Here is a 13,085-nt window from a genome sequence, read left to right on the forward strand (position 1 = left end):
ATCCTGAAAGATGATGCTGTGGAAAGTGCTGCACTCAATATGCAATATGCCGGCTCCCGGCACATTCTCAACTGCTGGATACACTAAGAACAAAGAAGGTGATTTTGACAACCACCAAAGTTTTAGAGACAGCCAAGAGTTCAGGTCAGGCTAAACTATTAGGTTCATCTCCTACATGAGGCCATTGTCAGGATTGGAAGAGGTTACTCGCTTAATATATATTCTCTTGTGCAGATCTAGATGAGAGCTGTCCTTGATTCTGACTCCTCTGGGTCCTCTTTCACTCTGATAGATTCATTCTATGCATTGCCAAATCCTTATGATTAACATCAACCTAAGGTAGAAGAAAACTAAGCAATGGAATCTCCATATTCACTCATTTAAGTCTAACCATAAATTCAGTTTCACTGTTTCAACTCACCCAGCTCTGATAATCATAATTCATCTCAGCACCTAGTTCCATATTTTTCATTTATCTGACCTTTTAATTAATGGGACAAGTGAATAAAAACAAGAATTGAAATAATAACAAAATAGAAGATGCTTACTTACTTTCGTGAGGGATGAAAGCCATTCACAAGTTTGTTATGAACCAATTATAGTAAGTTTCAAGTGATTAAAGGATTCTTGACTATGGGAACAAAATACTCTAAGATACAGAAAAATGAAAGACACCAATGTGTTTATAGAACAGTTAGTAAATCGATGTGGCTAAGGAAGAAAATACATTTGTGGCAGGGTCAAGAGAACTAGGTACATTAAAGCATTAGAACATAGAATGGATGTTTTGTTTTATTGTTTGTACATTTTATTTTATGAATCTACTTAAATTTAAAAGTAGTAATATGGTCATGTTTGCACATTAGAAATACTACTGTCTGTATTGCAAAGGACATGTTGGAGCAAGGAGAAAGTAGAGGAAAGATCAACTGAGAGACTGTTATGGTACTCTAGACAGGGAAAAATGAAAACATATATTCAGGTAGAATTAGTAGAAATTAATAGAAATGAAAATCAGGGCAGAGGAGGAGGTAAAATCAACTATGAAAAAGTGTAACATGTGTGCTCTGTTGATTCCAACTCTTTGCGACCCCCTGGATTGTAGCCCACCAGACTCCTCTGTCTATGAGAGTTTCCTGGCAAGAATACTGGAATGGATTGCCATTTACTACTCCAGGGGATCTTCCTAACCCAGGGATCAAACCCTCATCTCCTGCATCTCCTGCACTACAGGAAGATTCTTTACCACTGAGCAACTTGGGAAGCTCATGAAAAAAAGTAGAATACCTCCTAAAGCTCAAAAGCAATGAAATCTGTTTTGGATGTGCGACATGAATGCCAATAAGCAAAGGCAGATCTATCTGCTAGGGACATATTATGGTATCTGAGTTTTCTCGGCTTGTGGAATGTAGAATTGTAGGTATAGCAACCAGGATTCTAAGGATGAAATGTGTGTCTTGAAATGTATCTCTGAAGTTTGTATTCTCTGAGAAAAATATGTCTGTAATCCATCCTGAAGTTAATATTTGGAAATATGCTTTATTTACATCTAAATCACATTTGAATGCTGTGCTAATTTAAAGGGGGAAAGGTTTTTATGATTCCTGGAAATGATTCTTTATTTTACCTTCACTCTAGAGTTTTAGACAGGTAAATAGAGTGTTAGCAAAAAGAAATTAAATAGCTTTGCTGTGATATCTTTTTGCATGTTATTAATTTTAATCCAAATTTCATTCAATGTATGAGGATTATATGAACAATAAAGGCAACAAAATTAGAAAGAGAGAAAAAGGGATTCAGTATCCTTCCCCTTTAGGAGCTCATTTAGTGATTAAATGACTAACCTGCCAAGAATTATCATCGTAAAAATAGATATCAAAGAATCACTTTCTCTTTTGCTTTTCCAATTATTTCTGCTGTTCTTTCATGAGGTGCTTCTGTGACTGAGACAAACGTTAACAATGGAAGACTGTATTTCAGCCATTTAATGTCTTAGTACAGTGGACTTGCTAGCATATTGTGATAAGCTGTTTAAATATTTCTGTATATAAATATTTATAATGGGAATTTTTGACATAAAAAAACTATACTTTCTAAAAAATGTAGATTTGAAGTTTGAAGTATACAAAACAGCATGAGAAAGAGAGATAAAATAGCCACCAGTGGTCTCCTGAAGCTGGTTGAACTGTGCTAGCAAGTGAAGTATCTCATTTGTGATTGGTGACTAGACTAAACTGTTAATGAAATAATTACTTAATTCACATTCATTGATATACTCATTATTGCCATGTCACCCTTTATAACTATTATTGTGTTCTTAAAATTCTATTTTGTCTGGTATTAATATTGGTTCACTAGTCTTCCTTTGCTTATATTTGGCTATCTTGCTCATATCTCCTATTTTATTTGTAAGGATACTGCAAATTTTTGTTAAAGAAATAACCCTTATAGCAGCATATAGCTGCAATTTAAGAAATTCAACTTAAGTGATTGTACTATAACAGCCTTATTACATTAGCATTTATTGTGGTTAATATATTTAGACACTTTTTTTTCCCCCTAGTTTTTTCTATGCTTGGTTATCCTTCCTTTTTTAAACTATTTTTCTCCTTTTGTGGTTTGTAAACTTGAAAGAATTATTACCTTTATTGGTGTCACCTAAAATTTTAATACATATATCTTACTGTACACATTTCTAACAAGTCTAAAATCATTTAGTTCTACTATGTTGTTTCTCTTGTGTTTTAACATTGTTTATACTTCACCCCATGCTCTTTTTAAAATTGCTTTCTGAAAGTTTTGTGCACAAAATTAGCTATTATTAATTATAGTCAATATTGAATTAAATTTATAAACATTGGTTGTTTTTATGCCTAATTTTTCTTTCAATGGACTCCAATACTTTTTATTTTTCTTTATGTTAAAGCACATTCTTTAGCAATTATTTCAAGAAAGCCTATGTATGACAAGTTGCCATTATTTTTTATATGTATACTTCTGTTTTTCTTACTTCATCTTAACTCCTGAATGTTATTTTAACTGACTATAGAAGTCTAAAATGCAACTACTTTCAATCAACATTTTATAGATGTGTTTTTATTCTTTTCTGGCTTATATCATTGTTGCTGAGAAGCCTGCTGTTTCTTTTTTAATTTTTTTTGAATTAATTTATTTTTTTTAATTGGAGGCTAATTACTTTACAATATTGTGGTGGTTTTTGCATACATTGACATGAATCAGTCACTGATGTACATGTGTCCCCCGCCCCCCCCCCCCCCATCCCTCTGGGTTGTTCCAGAGCACTGGCTTTGATTACCCTGCTTCATGCATCAAACTTGCACTGGTCATCTATTTTACATATGCTAATATACATGTTTCAATGCTATTTTCTCAAAGCATCCCACCCTAGCCTTCTCCCACAGAATCCAAAAGTCTGTTATTTACAGCTTTGTCTCTTTTGCTGTCTTGCATACAGGGTCGTCGCTACCATCTTTCTAAATTCCATATATATATATATGGAATATATATATTATATATATATATATATATATATGTTAATATGCTGTATTGGTGTTCCTCTTTCTGACTTACTTCACTCTATCTCTTACTTCACTCAGTTTCATCTATCTCATTAGGACTGATTCAAATGCATTGTTGCTATAGCTGAGTAATATTCTTTTCTTATCAGCTATAGGTATGCAACTCATTTATCCATTAATTTTCACTATTTTTGTCTTTAACCTTAATATTTCATTGTTTAACTAAAATGTTACAGTTATAAACTTATTTTCTTTTTTTTTTTTTTTTGGTTTGATACTTAGTGTACTGATTTAATCTGAGAAGGAAGCACAATTTAATTATTGGAAATCCAGTCCCTGAACAAATATGTAGTTTAGTATAGGTTTTAGCTGTAGAGGGTATGAGGCTTTGCCTACTTCCAGTTTATTTCTTAAAAATAAGTTTCACATAAACCATTGTATCAGCTAGTAGTGTCTAATTAACTGGCTATAACAGGCTATATAATTAGCATTCTTTCACCACCTGGGGAACATTAACACATCTCTGATTTGAAGGTATGAGTTTTATATCTGTCTTCCATGTTTGAGCATCAAATATTCTTATATTATTAAAACACTGTTGTTTTTTTTTTTTTTTCCCCAGGCTGCAAAACCAGTCATGTCAAGACCCAGGTCTGCCCACCAGATGGCCAACACCAGCCTTGGGAACCCCCAACAATCAGAACCAGTTACATAGGTTCCCTACCAGCTTCCCTACCAGCAGGCCAGCAACAGCTCTGGAACCACATAGCTGAGCAGTCAGTCACTCTGGGAACCAGATCTGTTCATCAAATCGATGGAAGCCATTGCATGAAGCAGGGCTAGCAGTCAACCTGGCCAAGGCCCAGTCCTGCCTACAATTGCACCCACAGCAGTTGGGTCTAACACAACAGAAGTTTCCATGCAGCCCATATAGGAGACACCTTAGAACATGGAGCTCTGATGACCAGAGGGGAGTGTGCTACTCACTCTCAGAGGATGTTTTATATAAGGCCATTTCTCTAAGAATGAGAAATATAACCAAACTATCTAATTCATAGAAATAAAAAATAAATAATTGGGTAAAATAAGAAGATACAGGAATATATGTTAAATGAAAAATCAAAACAAATAAAAAAAATAATAACAACAACAACAAACAAAGAGAGAGAAGGAAAAAAAAAAAAAAAAAACTAAGCAGAAAGTAAATGAGTAATGTCCACAATGAATAGTTCAAGGTATTGATCATAAAGATACTCAAACAACTCAGGAGAATGGATGAACACAGGGGGATTAACAAAGAGTTAGAAGACATAAAGAAGAACCATACAGAGATGAAGAAATCAATAACATAAATTTTAAAAATACATTAGAAGAAATCAATAGTAGATTAGAAGATACGGAGGAACAGATCATTTAACTGAAAGATGGAGAAGTGGAAAAACCATTCAAGTTGAACAGAAAAAAAAACAAACAAACAAACAATGAGGATAGTTTAAGATAAGGATAGCTTTCCTCTAGGGCAACATCAAGCACACTAACATCTATTAAAGGGGTTCCAGAGAGAGAAGAGAGAAAGAAAGGGGCAACAAATTTATTAAAAGGAAAAATAGATGAAAACATTTATAACCTGTCAGAGGAAACGGACATCTAGGTCCAGGAAGCACAAAGCATCCCAGATATTAGTCCAAAGAGGTACACACCAAGATACATTAAAATTAAAATGATGAAAATTAAAGATGAAGAGAGAATATTGACAGTAGCAAGAGAAAAACAACTAGTTGTGTACCAAGGAACTGCCATAAGTCCATCAGCTGACTTTCAGCAGAAACTTTATAAGCCAGAATGGAGCACAATATATTCAAAGTAATGAAAGAAAAGAAACCTACAGCTTAGAATACTTTATCCAGCAAGGTTATCATATCAGCAAGGTTATCATTCAGATTTAAATGAGAGATAAATTGTTTTACAGACAAGAAAAAGCTAAAAGAATTCAATATCAGTCAACCAGCTTTAGGAAAAGACAACAGCTAGAAATAAAAATTTATGACAGAAAAACCTCCTCACTAGAGTCAAATATACTGTAAAAGTAGGAGATTAACCACGTATAAAGCTAACACATGTGCATGCTCTGTCACTCAGTCATGTCTTGCTCTTGAGTTCCCATGGGTTATAGCTAGCTAGGCTCCTATGTCCATGGAACTTTCCAGGTAAGAACACTGGAGTGGGTTATTATTTACTACTCCAGGGGATCTTCCTGACCCAGGGATCAAACCTGTTCCTCCTGTGTCTCCTGCATTGGTAGGCGGTTTCTTTACTATTGAGCCACCTGGGGAGTCTCATAAAGTTAACACAAAGGTTAAAAGACAATGCAGTAATTTGATGCATAAAGCAGGGCACTTAAAGCCAGGTGTCTGGACAACCCATAGGGATGGGGTTGGGGGAGGTTTCAGGATGGGGGACACTTGTTCACCTGTGACTGATTCATGTCAATGTATGGCAAAAACCATCACAATATTGTAGAATAATTATCCTCCAATTAAAATAAATTAATTAAATAAAAAAAAGACAATGCAGTAAAACCTTCTCTATCCTCAATAAGTGGTTAAATGATACACAAAGGAAAAAGATATAAAATATTATGTCAAAAACGTTAATTGTCAGTTGGTGGAGTAAAAATCCAGAATTGTTAGAGTTAAACATGCTTAAAGAGATCATCAACTTAAAATAATTACTTGTACATATAAAGGTTTTGGACATGGAACAACAGATTGGTTCCAAATAGGAAAAGGAGTACATCAAGGCTGTATATTGTCACTCTTCTTATTTAACTTCTATGCAGAGTACAGCATGAGAAACGCTGGGCTGGAAGAAGCACAAGCTGGAATCAAGATTGCCGGGAGAAATATCAATAACCTCAGATATGCAGATGACACCACCCTTATGGCAGAAAGTGAAGAGGAACTCAAAAGCCTCTTGATGAAGGTGAAAGAGGAGAGTGAAAAAGTTGGCTTAAAGCTCAATATTCAGAAAATGAAGATCATGGCATCTGGTCCTATCACGTCATGGGAAATAGATGGGGAAACAGTGTCAGACTTTATTTTTCTGGGCTCCAAAATCACTGCAGATGGTGACTGCAGCCATGAAATTGAAAGACACTTACTCCTTGGAAGGAAAGTTATGACCAATCTAGATAGCATATTCAAAAGCAGGGACATTACTTTGCCAACAAAGGTCCATCTAGTCAAGGCTATGGTTTTTCCTGTGGTCATGTATGGATGTGAGATTTGGACTGTGAAGAAGGCTGAGCGCCGAAGAATTGATGCTTTTGAACTGTGGTGTTGGAGAAGACTCTTGAGAGTCCCTTGGACTGCAAGGAGATCCAACCAGTCCATTCTGAAGGAGATCAGCCCTGGGATTTCTTTGGAAGGAATGATGCTAAGGCTGAAACTCCAGTACTTTGGCCACCTCATGTGAAGAGTTGACTCATTGGAAAAGACTCTGATGCTGGGAAGGATTGTGGGCAAGAAGAGAAGGGGACGACAGAGGATGAGATGGCTGGATGGTATCACTGACTGGATGGATGTGAGTCTGAGTGAACTCTGGGAGTTGGTGATGGACAGGGAGGCCTGGTGTGCTGCAGTTCATGGGGTTGCAAAGAGTCGGACACGACTGAGCAACTGAACTGAACTGAAAAAGGTTTTTTATATGTGAACTTTATGATAACTACAAAAAAAGACCCATAGAAGATACACACATACACAGAAGAGAAAGGAATCCAAACATGATAGATAACCATCAAATCATAGAGCAAGAGAGCAAAGGAAGAGAGGAAGAAAACGAATTACAAAAACAAACATAAAACAAGTAACAAAATGACAACAAGTACATGTGTATTAATAATTACTTTAAATATAATGGACTAAATGTTCCAATCAAAGATATAGAATGATACATCCAAGTCCAGGGCCAAATAACTTCAAGGTGAATTTTATCAAACATTGAAAGTAATTAGCCTCTAATTAAAATAAATAAATTTAAATTAAAAAAATGAAAATGTCAACAACTATCCCTCTTAAACTATTTCAAATATATATATATATATATATATATATATATATATATATATTCAAAAGAAAGAACACTTCCAAAGTCATTCTAGGGGTCCAGAATCACCCTGATATCCAAACCAGGGAAAGACACCACACAAAATGAATATTACAAGCTAATATTACTGATGAACATAGACACAAAAATAGTCAACAGAATATTAGTAAAGTCAATTTAAGAATATATTAAAAGGATCATACACTATGATCAAGTGGGATCTATTCAACTTTTTATCCCAGGGTTGCAAAGATGATTCAGTATTCATGAATCACTCAGTGTAATAGTCCATGTTAACAAACTAAAAAATAAAAATCCTATTATGTAATAATCTGAATAGAAAGATTTTGATATATTTTGACATCAACTTGTGATTAAAAAAAAAAAACTCTCAACAACATGGTTATAAAAATTCTTCAATATAATTAAGGCTATATATGACAAACCTACAGCCAGTATCATACTCAATGACAAAAAACTAAAGTCATTTTTAATATCAGGAACAAGATAAGAAAGCCCACTCTTGCCATTTTTATTCAGCCATATTATTGTAAATACTTGCCATAGGAATCAAACCAGAAAAAAAATAAAAGGAATCTAAATCGGAAAGGAAAAAGTAAAACTGTCATTGAAGGCAGATAATAGAATACAATATATACAAAGTTCTAAAAATGTAACCAAATAACTGTTAGAACTAGCAAAACAAATTGCAGATGTAAAATTAATATACAAAAACCTGTTTCATTTCTATATACTAATAACAAACTATCAGAAAGAGAAACTAAAAAAAAAAAAAAAAAAACATAAAAATATCAAAAAGAAGAAAATACCTAGGAGTAAACTTAACTAAAGAGATAAAGGACCTATGCTCAGAAAACTGTAAGGCACTGATGAAAGATATTGAAGAACATACAAGCAGAAAGATAAACTGTATTCATGAATTGGAAGAATATTGTTAAAATATTCACGGATTGGAAGAATATTTTTAAAATGATTATACTTCCAAAGTCAAAATACAGATTAGATGCAATATTTATGAAAATGACTATGATATTTTCACATAACTAGAATGAATAATTCTAATATTCACATGGAAATACAATAGACCTTGAATAGCAAAAGAGTCTTGAGAAAGAAGAAAAACGTTAGAGGTATCACATTCTCAGATTTCAAACTATAATACAAAGCTAAAGTAATCAAAACAGTATGGGTAGGATGATTAGCTCAATGGCAAACTAGAAGGACATGAGCTCAATCTTTTTTATGTAAACATCAAAATCACAACTAACTGCTGAGCAATCACTGACCAAACAACAACAACAAAAAAGATGCTGGAATTTACTGGAAAAGATAGCCTACATCCAAAGTAAAGAGGAAGCTACCATGAAAGTGTAGGAGGGGATGCATTGTGATAAAATTAAATTCCACACCCACTGGGTAGGAGACCAAAAAACTGGAAAACAATTATACCACAGAAGTTCTACCAAAGGAGTGAAGGTCCTGAGCCCCACATCAAGCTTACCAGTCTGAGGGTCTGGCAATAGGTACCCACAGGAAATCTCTTTGAAAGGCAGTGAGGCTTGATCACAGGAATTCGACAGGACTGGGAGAAGCAGAAACTCTACTCTAGGAGGGTGTATGCAATGTCAGGCTCACACTAGGGTTCAGGGAAAAACAAACAAACAGTGGTCCCATAAAAGACTGGGCTAGACCAACCTAGATGCTACCTGCTAATATTGGAGAGTCTCCTGTTGAGACTAGAGGCTGCTGTGGGTCATGGGAGTGAGTCACTAGCAGTGGCAGTTCTAGGGAGCATTCATTGACTTGAACCCTTCATAAGCCACATTAGCCCCACCTTACAGCCTGCAGGCTCTAGTGCTAGGATTCCTTGGACTAAACAACCAAAAAAGCAGGAATAGTCACAGCAAACAGCAGACAAGCTGTTTAAAGTCTTTCTGAGGATAGCCTTGCTTATGAGAGGGACAAGACCTTGTCCCACCAACCAGTAGACCAGAACCAGACCCTACCATCAGAAGTCTGCACAAGCCTCTTAAATAGCTTCATCCATCACACTACAATCCTGCAGCCTGTGGAACAGAAACTGCAATCACAGAACATGAGATGAAATGAGATGACTGAGGAATATGCCCCAGATGAATGAACAAGACAAAATCCAAGGAAAACAATTGATTGACGTGAAGGTAGATAACCTCTCAGAAAAAGAATTCAAAATAATGATAGTGCAGATCTCGGAGGGGGGGGGGGTTGGAAATGGAGGCAGGGATTGAGAAGATGCAAGGAATGTTTAACAAAGATCTAGAAGAGCTAAAGAACAGAGATAAACAGTACTATATCTTTACAGAATAGGCTAAGGCATATAGTAATCAAAGTAACAAAAATTAAAAGGAAAAAGACAAAAGCAACATATATCATACAAGAGAACTCCCATAAAGTAATCAGCTTATTTATCAGCAGAAACTCTGCAGGACAGAAAGGATTGACATGATATATTCAAAGTGATGAAAGGAAAGAAACTAAAGCTAAGAATACTGGACACAACAAGGCTCTCATTGACATTTGATAGAAAAAAAAAAATTACTGATAAGCAAAAACTAAAAGAATTCGGCAGTACTAGACTAGCTTTGCAACAAATGCTAAAGAACTCTCCTAAGCAGAATAGAAAAGGCCACACAATCAGAAACAGGAAATTTACAAATGTAAAAGCTCACAGGAAAGCAAAAAAAAAAAAAAAAAAAAAAAGTAAAAGTAAAACAGTAAAGTAGGAAATGATCCATACACAAATATGTTAACAAAACCAGAAATTACAAGAAGAGGAGAGCACAAATTTAAGAAATTGTAAATGCATTTGAAATTAAAGACCAGCAACTTAAGTCAATCTTGTTTATATATAAATTGCTATATCAAAAACTTTTGGTAACTTCAGAATGAAAATCTACGGTATATGCATAGACAAGAAAGAAAAAATTCAAATACATCACTAAATGTAACCATCAATTCACAAAAGAAAACAAAAGAGGAAGGGGAAGGAAATAACCTACAAAAATAAATTCAAAACAAGTAACAAAATGGCACTAAGAATATATATAATTACTTTAAATATAAATGGATTAAAAGTTCCAGCCAAAAGACGTAGAATTGCTGAATGGATACAAACACATATACAACTATATACATGCTATCCACAGGAGATCTATCAGATCAGGGACATATACAGATTTAAAATAAGGGAATAGAAAATGATATTCCATGCAAGTTGAAATGAAAAGAAAGCTGGAGTAGCAATATTCATTAAAAATGAATAGAATTTTAGAGGCTTCTATTTCAAGATAGCAGATTAGAAGGACATGTCCTCATCTCCTCCTGTGAGAGAACCAGAATCACAACTAGCTGTTCAACAATCAAGAGAGTACTAAAATCCCCCAAGAAAGATACCCCACATACAAAGACAAAAAGAAGTCAAAGCAAGATGGTAGGAGGGGCACAATCACAATAAAATCAAATTCCATATCCATTAGATGGATGGCCCACAAACTGGAGAACAATAATAACAAAGAAGTTATCCAACTATTGTGAAGGTTCTGAGCCCCAGGTCAGGCTTCTTAATGTTGGGATCTGACAAAGGGACTGGGAATCCCCAGGGACCCTGACACTGAAGGCCAGTGGAGTTTGATTATAGAACTTCCACAGGGCTGGGGAAAACAGAAACTCTAGTCATGGAGGGCACAAACAAAATCTTGTGCACACCAAAATCCAGAGGAAAGGATCAGTGGTCCCCAGGAGACTCAATCAAAACTACCTGTTAATGTTGGAGGTCTCCTGTGGAGGCATGGGTTAGCAGGGCTCACCACAGGAAATAAGGCAATGACAGTAGCAGTTCTAGACGGCCCCCTTGGCATAAGCCCTCTTGGAGGTCATGACTAACCCTGCCATAGGCCTACAGACCCCAGGACTGGATTGACTCCAGCCAATAAACTAACAAGGAGGGAGGGAGTGAGTGAGTGAAGTTGCTCAGTCATGTCCGACTCTTTGCGACCCCGCAGACTGTAGCCCTACCAGGCTCCTCAGTCCATGGGATTCTCCAGGCAAGAATACTGGACTGGGTTGCCATTTCCTTCTACAGGGGATCTTTCAGATGCAAGGATCGAACCCAGGTCTCCCGCATTGCAGGCAGACGCTTTTACCTCTTAGCCACGAGGGAAGCCCCACCCATTAGCCGATGATTGGATTAAAGTTTTACTGAGCAAGACCCTGCCCACCAAAGCAAGACCCAGTTTTTCCCACTGATAGCCCCTCCCATCAAGAAGCTTACATAAGCCTGTTAGCTTCCTCCATCAGAGGAAAGACAGATGAAGCAAGAATAACCACAATCCCACAGCAGCCAGAACAAAAAGCACATTACAGAATGTAAATCAGAATGAAAAAGCAGAAAGTTATGTCTCAGATGAAGAGACAAGGTAAAATCCCAGGGAAACGCTTAAATGAAGTGGAGATAGGCAATCCTTCAGAAAAAGAATTCAGAATAATGATAGTGAAGATAATCCAGCATCTCAGGAAAACTATGAAGAAGATTCAATAAATGTTTACCAAAGACTTAGAAGAATTAGAGAACAAACAAACAGAGCTGAATAACATACTAGAAGGAATCAATAGCAGAATAACTGAGGCAGAAGAACAGATAAATGACCTTGAGGCAGATGCAGGAAATCGCTGAAACAGAACAGAATCTAGGAGGGGGGGAAAACAATGGAAAGAAATAAAGACAGTCTAAGAGACCTCTGGGACAACATTAAATGCACCAACATTTGCACTATAGGGGCTTCAGAAGAAGAGAGAGACAAAGGACCTGAGAAAATATTTAAAGAGATAATAGCTGAAAACTTCCTGAACATGGGAAAGGAAGTACAGAGAGTTCCAGGAAGGATAAACCCCAGGAGGAACACACCATGACCGATAGCAATCAAACTGACAAAAATTGAAGACAAAGATAAAATATTAAAAACAACAACAGAAAAATAGCAACATGCAAGGGAAGTTCCATCAAAAGTCTCATTTCTCAAAAGAAAATCCATAAGCCAGAAGGGAATGCCACAATATATTTAAAGTGATGAAAGGGAAGAACCTACAACCATGTATTCTCTACCCAGCAAGACTCTCATTCAGATTTGATGGAGAAATCTAAAGCTTTACAGACCAGCAAATGTTAACAGAATTCAGCATTACAACACCAAAAATGGCTAAGTGAAAAGTCACTTGGACCTGGAGTGCAAAGTCTAGTGGGCCTTACAAAGTATCACTATGAACAAAGCCAGTGGAGGTGATGGAATTCCAGTTGAGCTAATTCAAATCCTGAAAGATGATGCTGTAAAAGTGCTACACTCAATATGCCAAAAAATTGGGAAAATACAGCTGTGCCCACAGGAC

This window comes from Bubalus bubalis, chromosome 3 (genome assembly GCF_019923935.1).
Source record: "Bubalus bubalis isolate 160015118507 breed Murrah chromosome 3, NDDB_SH_1, whole genome shotgun sequence".
Lineage (NCBI taxonomy): Eukaryota > Metazoa > Chordata > Mammalia > Artiodactyla > Bovidae > Bubalus > Bubalus bubalis.